Consider the following 11,437-nt stretch of genomic DNA (forward strand, 5'->3'; position numbering starts at 1 on the left):
CATATTGCAGCACACCTGGGGGAACAGAATAAATTTGTATGATTTGGACGAATATTATTGTTCTGGTACATTCTCACTTAAGTTTTAATTTTACAGCAATTCTGATTCAGCCATCTGCTATCACAGCACAGTACAGTTGTGGAGAGAAATCAATTCACAAATTAAAGACAGTTTCCTCCAAAGGTAGCAGTAAGAGACAGCACCATAAATCTTCATCAGGCATCACAGGGTTATACATCTGTGATTATTGCAGCCAATCATATAGATAGGGCTTAACATTATTCTATAACATTAAAATAATCCCTTCCATGAATAAATCTGGGTTTTCAGTTTCCAAGCTTCCCAAAATACTAACTTAATAAAGTAACAAATGTTAGTTCATTTATTTATTGAAGTCATGGGGTAACTAAATATCTCATCCCAAAAAATGTACAATTTAATGCTGCAGCAAGGTACAGAAGTGAAAAGAATACACACCCAACATGGACAAAAGATTTTCTAATGAAGCCTTGGTCTTCTTATCACAGTCCATTGACCTTAAGAACATTAGAACACACCAGAACCTCTACTACTTGCTTGCTCTTATTATTAGCCTGGGAAATATTATACATACGTAATAAAAAGGTAAAAGCAAGTGATGCTCCCCCAGTCACCACAAAGGTATTTTCTTAGACTGATTAGTTTTAGATGCTCAAACCAATAGAAAGCTGTTAAACAGTTGAAATGGTTTCGTACAGTGATTTGAGTTATTTAGTTCAAAAATGAGAATGGTTGGTTAAACAGTGCAACCAATTTTCTGGAAATTGAAAACAGGCACCCAACCCCAAATATGTTAATGCACTTGCTTTGTATAAATCTGTGCTCTGAGCAAAAATATATAACTGAATTTGAAAACAAACAGTCATCACAGTCATATTCTACATCTATTGCTAGTATTTTGAAATTTTTGTGTTCAGAAATAAAATTCGTATATCTGCTACAATTCTGAGAACAAGTAATGAAGTAGGTATAAATTACTTAATTTTCTTCTTACTCTTTTCCACAGTGGAGAAAATAACACATGTAGGTCAAGTACAAATGCTGTGGACTTGAGATTAATAACGTTTCCTAAGGAATATTTACCCAATTCAGAGTGGTGGTTCAGAGCTAAGCAGAAAAACAAGCAATAGGAAAAACAAATGCAAACATAATGAAAGTGTGTTTCCCAGTTTGCCATTTGGAAAGCAAACGAACAAACAAACAAAAACCACATAAATAAAACCAACAACAAAACCCAAACCCCAAATATTTAAATGAGCAGAGGGGCATCTCTCTAACACTAAGAGCATAAATAGAAGTGCTTGTTTTTTTAAAAAAATACTTAAATAGTAATTAACTGAAACACTTCTGGTGATGCCCAGGGCACAACAGAAAACATGAATTTGTGAACTTAAAGAGCATCATTGTTAAATTTATTAAACAAAAATGTCCAAGGACATATTGGTCTTGCATCATAATGTTGTGTTTTGTCATTGATGCATCCTCTCTCCAGTTGCAGCAGTAAACTGCATAAACTGTGGCAGTTTAGCTGTTTTTACCCCTAGGTGTTTGCTGCCATTCTCACTTGAGGAATACATGTTAAAATGACACATTTAATGATCCAGAAGAATTGTGTGATAGTTCTTCATTTTCTCTCATGCAAAGTCTGTTGGCATAGTTTAAATGACTGCTGGCAGCTTTACCTTTACCTTCACATGAAAAAGCGCTGGGATAAGAGTGAGAAAACAATTCCACCCTGAGAAATGAAAGTCTTTCTTGGCCTTCCCGTGAGTGAAAGAAAGAAATACACTCTTTGCCTGAAAGAACATGAAGTAGAATGTTACTTTTTCCAGACTTCAAGTTGTTTCAGTAATTTCACTAATGGTCTTTATACTTACAACAATTCAGATGGGAACTCAAGGAAGTAGGTTGGAAATATTTCTGAAGAATCACGAAAAAAGATTCCCCAGCAATTAGACACATCTTAGATAATACAATTTAAAAACAAAAAGAAAAAGAAATAACAACAAAACCACTCAGAGATACAAATTTTGACATGAAATAGAATTTTGAGTTAGCTAGCAAAGAAATAACGGTCAGCCATGACATCCCCAAATCCAGATTTCTCGAAAGGATGATGCAATTTAGATTTAAAACTTTCTATAAAGTTCCCCTTGGGAATCAAAGTTTTAGCCCCATTTTGGTTTTTGTTGCAATTCCTTCAAAAGAAAACATGGAAGGAGGAAGCATGGCAAGCTGTGTCTCATGTCAGTACAGCAGTGCAATTACTACCTTGCCAATATCTCACTATGGCTCTGTTGTTTGCGTTTAAGATATTATATTTTATTGTTTGCGTTGAAGACTTTATTGCCAGAGAAAGTTTTTCCTTTCGCTGCCCAGAAAAAGACAACTGTATTGAAAACAGAAAGCTTCCATTAGCAGAGTATGATATTCCACTGAGAAGAAATTGGGTCATGTACTTGAAACACGATTTATTCAGATGGTTTGCTGCACTCCAAATGGAGCTCATTTTCTGCCCTGTTCAGCAGAAAATATGTACAAGATTCTTCAGAGGGAAAGCTGCAGAAGGTCACCAAGGCATTTTCCACAAAGGCCTGAGTTATTTAGCAGGAAATACTTTGAGTCCACAAAAATATTTTTATAAAGTGTGTAATTCCCTTTTGTAGCGTGTTTCTGAGGGATAAAGGTTTTGGGGTTACTTTTTCACCTTCTTTCTCCCAGACCTCAGAATCTCTTTTAAAAGAGCTGAAACTCATTTTAGTGGAAAACATCTTTTAATTTTCTAGAGTTAATCCATCTTTCAAATATAGCAATGACGAGATACACATTAGCCAAAGCCAAAACTTTGCAACACTCTAGGACAGAAATCGGTCAGCCTCGTACCCAGACTTCACTTGACACATGGACACTTATGCTGATTCTCTTCAATGGCATTGAACCTATTTACAAGATGTCATACTAATTTTATGTGAGTGGGGAGGATGGATTTCAGCAGTATATAGAGTTTGGCATCTCTTACTCAAGATGATATTCTCAAGGGGAATTTATCCCAGCTGAGCCAGATACTTCACAAGAAAAAACTCACATGCTGACAGAACCAGGAAATACTTTAGTTTTTTGTTGGGTTGATTTTTTCGTAGGCGCTCTCCTCGTGGCCCAGTCCCTCGCGGGAGATGGGAACCGCACTACTAAGAGGTCCACACTCGCTTCGTCCGTACCTGGACGTCTCACTCATGCACACACCGGGATCCCAACCCCAACCGAACAGATCTCAGTTTCGCAATATACTCACGTCCTCGTTTCTGTCCTCTTCGTTCGGGCTTCGTGCACAAAAATTAAGGGGTTGCTGGCTTCACCTTTTATCTGCTATCGAATTTTAGGTTTGTCGGTGGAGAAGCTGGCGGAATGAACCACAAACAGGGGGCCACTCTGTGAGTGGGGCGCCCCCACCTAGGATGTGAGTCCCATCAGGATTTCTCCATCTGAGACACAGCACGAATTTGTTATCAATAATAGAGCCAATTTGGGTTTAAAGTATAAATTTTATTAAACTGAGCAAGCGATAGCAGATAAAACAGCGCTGGGTGCACTGGGGAGTCCTCCTCTCTGCCCAAGACGCGCACACAGTCTCTGGGAGGTGGTCCTTTATACGTCTCGGCTCAAGGCCCCAGCCAATCCTGCCGCCCCTCCTCACTCGGATGTTGACATGGCTCTTCCCCATTGGTTCCCTTTGTTGCAGGGGCCTCATCGTCAAGAAGTTTCGAGAAGCTTCCAGAGGCTTTGAGAAGTGTCCACTGCCAGCCTCCTTACCATTGCAACCCCCATCCCTCATATGTTGCAACAAGACACAACTTCAAGCCACCCAACCCCTTCTTTTCCCTCACACAATCCTGTGCAATAATACAACTGACCTCGCCCCCCATAACGCACGGAGTACAACAGTTACAAAACAAAAAGAATATGGTTCCACACAGCGAGAGCCACAGAGAGCATCCCTCCCCCCAAACTTCTTGATGAACAAACCCCACACATTACAACCAGAGTAATAGTCACTCGTCACAATGCTGATTTATTGGCTCTCAGAGTTGATCCTCTTGATCTCACAGTTTCAGAATGCTGTAACTTACTTAGCCCTGGTATTCGCTGTGTTGGTGTTTATCAAGTGTGGGGCTTGGGCTAAGGTTCTTGTCTCACTGTGCTTTATGGCAATGACTTGTAACACGGGCGGGCTCCAGCAGCAGGGGGGGACGGACGTGGCAGTGGACTTGTACCTGGCCATCCGGCTGCTCTTCACCGTCCTGGCCCTCGCCCTCGCCTCCGTCTTTGTGAGGCCGCGGCGAGCCGACAGGGAGCGACCCCGGGACCAAGCGGCGGCGGGAGAGGGGCCGGAGGCCGCGAGGGGACGGCTGCCGGTGGAGGAGGTCGGGGCGGTCGAGGAGAGGAAGGAGGCGGCTGCCGAGCAGAGGGAGAAGGCGGCGGAGGAGCCGAGCCCCGCGGAGGAGCCGAGCCCTGTGACAGCCGAGAACATTCCCCGGCAGCTGCCCGCCGAGCCCCAGGAGGATGCAGGAGACCATGCCGCATTTCCCAGCAAGGCAGAGGAGGAAGAGCTGGACTCAGGAAAAGAGAAGCTGGTGGTGGGAGAGCCGGCAAGCACAGCAGCTACACCAGCCCCAGTGACAAGTACAGCAGCATCAACTGAGAGTTCTGAAGGTTTTGAATGGCCTTTGGGTACCCTTGGGACCTGCCTGCTGACTGTGATGGGGATCAGCATGTTGGCACACACACAGACTGTGTTCTACCCACAACCATTTTGTCTGATCTCAAAAGTTAAGCAGAGTCGGGTTTGGGTCTTGTCTGGGGTTAGATGATATAGGGGGACCAAGAGGTTTTCTCCAAGGCTGGACAGTCATGAGTGGCAGGGCATGTGGGACAGTATGGGCAAGTATCTAGTCCACTGGGCCCCTCCAGTGCTTTGGAAGCATTGAAGATGGAAGGCAGCTGTATGGAGTCCCCAGCAACAAGCTGCAGAAACTGCTGAAGGGGACAGTGAATTATTTTAAGCCTGGTGGGCCCATGGCACCTCAGGCCATCAGAGCAGAGATGCAACATAGAGATGGACTCATGATCGAGGGGTGGACTTAGCAATGGACGCTATTGCCCAGGTTATTCACGGGTGTGAACACTGCACGCAGTCTCTCCTGCTCTGGAAGACTGTTACAAGAGATGGAGCCTGACATTATGGACCAGATGGATTCAGCAGCTTTATAGGGACTGGTCCATGCACTAAGATAAGAGTGATGGTATATTGAAAATGTGGGATCTGAGCATGACGTGAATGGTATGGAATAAGGGGTGGATAATGTCCTGGGTTCAGCAGTAGCAGTCATTTTTCTCCTTGGTAGCTGGTGCAGCACTGTGTTTTGACTTTCAGCTTGGGAACAGAGCTGATAACAAGGATGTTTTGGTTTGGCCAAGGACTTGTGAGGCTCATGCTCTGCCAGGGAGAAGGGGAAGCCAGGAGGAAGCAGAGACAGGACACCTGACCCAAGCTAGCCAAAGAGGTATTCCATACCACAGCACGTCATGCCCAGGATGTAAGGGCTTGGGGGGGGGGGGGGGGGGCCGAGTTATCGGTCGGCTGGTGCTGAGGTGTTGTATTCTCTTCCCTTGTTATTTCCTTTATCATTATTATTATTGGTGGTAGCAGTAGTGATTTGTATTATACCTTAGTTACTAAACTGTTCTTAACTCAGCCCGTGGGAGTTGCATTCTTTTTGACTCTCCTCTCCATCCCTCCAGGAGTAGGGGGAGGGCAAGAAGGGGGGGAAGTGAGTGAACGAGTTACCTGACTGGGTTTAAACCACAACATGTGGTTATACAAGGGGTAGGGAAATCTGCCCTAGTTTGACTTTCATATTACCAGACACAAGACAAGATGGCATCCATCTCTGCACAGGCTGGAAATCATAACAAATACCCATAACCCCTGAAAAATTGAATTCCAGCTTCCTGCACCTTTGTGACTGTAAATACCTATGCTAGCAAAGCAAAAGTTTACATATTTATGTAACCATCACTCTTTGCCATGCATTCAGAAGATACTACAGCAAAGACTTCTTATTTGCAGTTACTCTGTTAGATCATTAGGTTATTACCATTTTTATCTGTAGTGCATGCCAAATACAGCATAATCCCAGTACTACCAGTAAGTACAATAGCAGAATCATAGAATAGTTAGGGTTGGAAAGGACCTTAAGATCATCTACTTCCAACCCACACAGTATATTATTTGATTAATATATATTATCACAGTAGTAATAACAGAGTGGAGAAATATGCCCAGATGCTTTTAAAAATCATTCTAAGGAACCATCTCTGTGAAGAAATGTAGGCTGTAAATGCAACAGGAAAGTAAAAGGAAATGCTGCCACTGAGCTGGTGGCAATGGGTGGACGTGTTGGAGTTCCACCCACATCAGGGCAGTGCAGGCGAGATAATCCCACAGAATACACTCAAGGTGAAAGAGAACAATTACCTCTCTGTCAAGCAGAAAAGTAAGTCAGATTAAAGATCTTGATTTGAATCAAGGACCCTCGCCGAGTGGGCAAAGTGGAGTCAGCAAGAGACCCTCCTGTCCTCTTCACAGAAGCACAAATATGCAGGAGTGACAGAAAATTAATTGCATGATGAACCCTTAGAGAGCTTTACAAGGATGGTGTGCAACAGACTCTGAAAAAATAAAACCCTTAAGTTATTGTGTAGCACCGAAAAAAGAAGAATTTAGTAAAGGCACTATTTTATGTGAAGGAGAACAAGGCATTCCCCTGGTACACTAAGAGCAGGCGTCTCAAAGATGTGTGTGCTCCCACACATACTGAATCCTGCTCACAAGAAGTAAGGGTGTTTATCTATTAATCGTCTGTAAGACCAGCTGAAAGTACTTACCTGTAGAGTGTAAGGAATGTATGGAGATGGGTATTAGAAAGACTGTAATAATAGAGAACAGAGCATTTCATTCAATTCCAAACCAAATTTTAGGGATAGTCAATAATAAAGGTGTTCTCATTTTTCTGTCTTTCTAGCAGAGATAATACTGCCTTTTGTTTGTATAGTCCGTTTTTATTTTACACTGTTTAGAGCATAGAATCTGCTTATTTACACAAAGAGAATCTAATATGAAAGATATATTTGTATTGTGTAACACCATAAGACAACAAAAAAAGAGAGAAAATGAAAATTATGTGTTTATATCACAGACAGTATCTCCTCACATTGCCTAGCAAAAAAAAATTCTAAGATTAAACTGAAATTAACATACAAGTTCACTAAGAAACCTTCTTACACTTAAAAAAAAAAAAAAGAAAAAAGAAAAATCAAAGGTCTGCTTTTGAATGTCTATTGAAGACATTTAAAAAATATTCTGACATTCAGATAACAGCGCTGTACAGATGAACAGCATCCTTTGTTACAGAAGGCCATGCAGCTTTCACAGAAAACTTATTTTGACATCGTTTGGGCATGAAATTTCATCACTTGTTCTCAGCTACTGAGATCTGACAGGAGCACTGCTCCAGCTTCAGAGACTTCAGGTGAGAGGTAAAGTATAAAAAAAAGAGTTTCAAAAGTCATGTTTCCATTTTGTTTAACCTTTCTCTCTTTCAATTTTCTTGTTTTTTCAGTTAGTAGAATGAAGCGGATATTGTATTGTAGAAGGACTTTTATACAGAACACTGTATTCAGGTTCACATAGCAATTACATATTATATTTTTCTATTTTTATCTGCCAGAGTCTTGAGCAGTGAAAGAGTGGGGCATTATTTATTATTATTATTATTAATTATTATTATATATTATTATGTGTATCACAATAGTAACCACAATATGCTGATTCTTCTCCAGCAGTGTAATAGCCTACTACTGCTAAATTGACTGTGATCCACAAAGAATAGCCAGGTAACAGCTTTGAAGAAGCACTGATTTCTTAGCTCAAGTGGTGAAATCCCCCTAACTATGCAAAAGGATTTATGGATATACACTGTACAGGCTGCCATGCTGCCCCTGAAGCATACTACTTACAAGCCATCTTGGCTAGCCAGAGCTAGTTTTGTAGCTTGGTTTGTGTAGCACTGTGGCTCGTTTGGGTATATTTCAATAGTGTTTATAAGAATTGAAAGTTTGTAAAATGTATTTTCTTTGGGGAGGAGATTATAGGCCACTATAAACAGATGCTAAACATGTTTCCTGTTAACAAAAAGAAAGGTGGTCTCCTTTAAAACAGGTTTAAGATGCTGCATCTAGAAATTCAATAAATGAGATTCTTCCGTTAAAAACTGAAAATGGACTCAGCACAGTTATTAAACCTGTTATGGAGCATTGTAGTGACAACTGACAGGCAGTAAAAAGAAAACTTGTTAGTAAAAACAAATTGTTCAGCAACCAAGGCACATAAGGCCAGTGGGAAAAAGAATGAAGGAGAATTGCTTGAGCTGTAGATGTTGATGCAGTATAGGCGAAATCTCCCATTATTTGGCTTACAGGAGGAAGGAGAGATGAAGAACAGGAAGTAGGTGTAAGTAACTGTATAATTGAATCCTGGATATATAAAGTTGTCACATTCATCAACATTATGGAGCACTAGATACAATGGGAGAACAGATGAAAAGACTAAGTGGTATAAAATCTTGGAACTACTGATAAAGACATACCCTGAAACATTTCTAACCAAATTTCTTTATATGTGCACATAAAAATAAACTGATACTAAAAACATCCTATACTTCATAGTGTCTTGTAAGTTCTTTTGCTTGAGGTTTGACCAAGGGTGTTTAAAATATTTATATTTGACATTATACATGTACATGTACACAGACACTCAGGAAGGATTGTACTGCTGTCACTAGCTTTAGTTTTAACCTTTTCAGGTCACTCTGTACCCTGTGGGTCTGTGCTGTTGTTTACTGTCTAGTAGCTCAGACATGATTTTCTCTGGAGATAACTGCCCAGAAAGGGCCTTTCAACAGAACAAAAACTCTCAACCAAGAAACTCCCAAGGGAACATTTTGAAGATCTCTATGCTGGCTGCTGAGAGGAAAAATGCATAATAATAGAACACTGGACCACTCCTAATTGAAAGCGTGAATTTGTTTGGTTTCAGTTTATTTGCTCATTTGTTTGCAATGCAAAATGGCATTCTTACAAAACCAGTGAACCCAGAAATTTAGGTTCAGAGATGTGTAGCTTGATAGACTTGCATAGGGAGAGCTTTTCTTCTCTTGACCCTTTGCAGCTTCAGCCTAATTGCTGTATCAGTGGAAGAGCGAAGAGCAAAAATATCCATACATATCCACAGTGTGCAGCTGCTTGCCTTTTAACATCTTGTAAATGGCACTGCAATGAAAAATAAAGCTCTCACATTGAAGAATGTAAGACTGCAATGTAAAGTAACGAGTATTGGGGTTGGTCACTGAAGAAGTATTCAGCAATGACAAGTAATGTAGTGTAATCAGTGAAGTTCAGAGGAAAAGAAATTTTAAAACATTTGCTTTATAGGATGCTGCAACTTTTTATATTTGCTAGCGCTCACCTAGTCAAATCATAAAAGGTGTCCTGAAACACTAAAAGGGCTCTCAAATGGCACTTAAATGCTGACAGGTGGAGTAATTTCTTTCCTAAACTGATTTCTTGCTGCTATTCATGACCAACAGACTTTATAATAATTTAAACGTTTATTTAAAATTCAAAAGCTTTTAAAAATCTTTTATGATAATATAGCATGGGAGAACACAGTGCGGTTCAACATCAGCCATGAAACAATCATACCAAAAGCTCATGCCTCCAGGGCTCTTTTTCTCAGGGTCACTATTCATAATAGTGGTCATAGAGTATCTCATGTATCATATTCACCAAAATCACTCTTTTTGTCTGCATTAGCATCAGGAATAGCTTTTTGTTTTAACTGTGCACAGACTCACTGCTTTTGCTGGTTTTTTTGCCTTCACATGACTTTTCTTCCTGTTACTTACTTGTTCTCCTGCAAGAGAAAATTAGAAAGGAGTAAGCACTAAATCACACCTTAAAGTAACTTATACAAATAAACACTCATGAGCATCTCCACAGATTTTTCTCCTGGAGGTTCTGAGCAGCAGCAGTTTAACATTTTTCTCTTAAGCATGCAGGAAAAGGATTCACCTCAGAGGTGAAAAAGCTTTCAAGTCAAATGTGGGGCACATACAATGAATGTCAGAGAACAAGTAGTTCATGGAAATGCATTCAGACTGTAAGACAGGAACAAATAACTTCATACAGCAAAAGCAGCTAAACTCAGATACATGCTATAAACAAAAAGCATAATGGTTTCCACACGAGTAGTTCTAGCTAGGGTGCCAGTCTCAAAGTTATTACATACTGTCTAAACACATACTGTGTACACAGAACTTCACACACAACTTTGAAAGTGAAATCTAAACATAAGCATTGTCATCATTAAATGAAACAACTGTATGTCAGCTTCAAAGAGTACAAAGGATTGGGTAGGGGGTATTCAAAGAAACGAAGGTACCTTACAGATGCAGTAAGAAGTCTTTCAAGTCAGCTTCAGCTTTTCAGCCTTCTGGCCCCAGTAGCACCTCCACCTTCCTCTGGTGTCCCAGTATGTGAACAACAACAGACTGCTCTGGCCCTGTGTGCTGAAAGATCAAGTAAGAAAGTGGGAGGAGGAAGCAATTATTACTGGACTTTATATAACAACTTCACCAGGGCCAGGCTTAGACCAACACATTCTTCCATGATCAAACAGCTACTGGTGGCAATTACAGGAGTGCTGTAAATATGTGTGTGTCAGCTGCTGCATTGGCCAACTGACTGAACTGAACTGTCAGAATTAAAACCATGAAATATTGACTGGAGCTATATTAGCTTTGTATCCCTGGTGGATCAAGGGCAGAAAAAGCACCGTGACACTGCCACAGCCTTTAGTAACATGCATATGATTCACAAACCCAGATTAATGTGGGCCCACAGCAAATATCAAATAGAAAAGGGAGAGGACAGACACCCAAATAAAACAAGGAAGCAAGACTACAGATGAGGCAAATAAATCAGAACAGCTCCTTGGAGAAAATTAATTGTAAGGGATTCAGTGATGACTAGGGCACATGGTAGATGGAGGGACCTATCCTGGGCAAAGGGACTGCATAAAAGAAAGTGTCATCAAAGACTATTGGGAGACAAAGATGCATATCAAAATGGAAGAAGCATCAGGAGCAGAGAGAGACCAAGGAACAGAAGCAAAATAAAAGTAAATGGAGAATTTGTAGATGGCAGGGAAGCACAGTACAAGTGAAGTATAATGCCAGGGAAGACATACAAGAAGGTGATAGGGTAGGCCACGCTGCAGAAT

The 11,437-nt window shown here is 40.8% G+C and overlaps 1 long non-coding RNA gene across 1 annotated transcript; it reads right to left on the reverse strand.

Moving 5' to 3' along the window:
• Positions 1–8,389: 8,389 nt before the first annotated feature.
• LOC130602189 (uncharacterized) lies at positions 8,390–10,696 on the reverse strand. The gene is made up of 3 exons (XR_008972842.1): positions 10,603–10,696; positions 9,859–10,069; positions 8,390–9,467 (listed from the first exon to the last, which is right to left on the reverse strand). It is a non-coding gene; the product is annotated as an uncharacterized LOC130602189 (long non-coding RNA).
• Between the last annotated feature and the right edge of the window lie 741 nt (positions 10,697–11,437).

This window comes from Pezoporus wallicus, unplaced genomic scaffold, assembly GCF_028554395.1.
Source record: "Pezoporus wallicus isolate ANWC-B61680 ecotype Strahan unplaced genomic scaffold, APGP_CSIRO_Pwel_v1 contig_7673, whole genome shotgun sequence".
Classification (NCBI taxonomy): Eukaryota; Metazoa; Chordata; class Aves; order Psittaciformes; family Psittacidae; genus Pezoporus; species Pezoporus wallicus.